We start from the raw sequence: 618 nt of genomic DNA on the forward strand, positions 1-618 counted from the left end.
ACTTCATGATAGTCATAGGGTACAGATTAAGCAATCAGGAAACAATATCAATATAAATGTAAGGATACAAACAATTTTTGTTAAAACAAAAAACAAAAAAAGGAAAAAAAGTGTATGCCTGTATGCATGACTGCATAAATACATAAATATTACACACACACACACATAGAAAAGTTTATGCATGAAATTTATTTATTTATTTATTTATTTTAGGTGAGGTACATAGGCGGCTTACAGATAATAAAAACAAAATGTGGAAAAATTAACATAATAAAAAAATTGTAAAAACACACACACACACACACCCTTCCCAAAATTCCCATCCTTGTCAGGCTGGGTGTCAATCCCGGAGGAGTCCCCCCTCCCACCCCGAAGGTGTGGGGGGGGGCGGGGCGAAAGGGCCCGCTTCCCCGCTCCCTTGAAAGCCCCTCCCCCTCCCGCCCTCTCCCGCATGGGAGTTGTAAACAGTTGCCTCCCCCTTCTTTCGGCAGGCCCCGCCCCCCCCGGCCCCCGCCGGCCCGGCCCCCCGCTCGCATCTCATTAGCATAGATTAACGCCGGGGGAGCCGGAGTGCAGGTGCGGAGCCGGCGAGAGGGGAAGCGCGAGGCGGCAGAAGGG

At 48.7% G+C, this 618-nt stretch overlaps 1 protein-coding gene across 1 annotated transcript in view; it reads left to right on the forward strand.

Annotated features, from left to right (window-relative positions):
• Positions 1 to 571: 571 nt before the first annotated feature.
• Positions 572 to 618, forward strand: part of CADM4 (cell adhesion molecule 4) — a 153155-nt gene continuing 153108 nt past the window's right edge. Inside the window, exon 1 of the mRNA XM_081962260.1 lies at positions 572 to 618. This exon is cut by the window's right edge and continues 90 nt beyond it. The gene's annotated coding sequence lies outside the window, so the exon portion shown is untranslated.

The sequence above is a fragment of the Natrix helvetica genome, assembly GCF_964273705.1.
Source record: "Natrix helvetica genome assembly, chromosome: 9".
NCBI lineage: Eukaryota > Metazoa > Chordata > Lepidosauria > Squamata > Natricidae > Natrix > Natrix helvetica.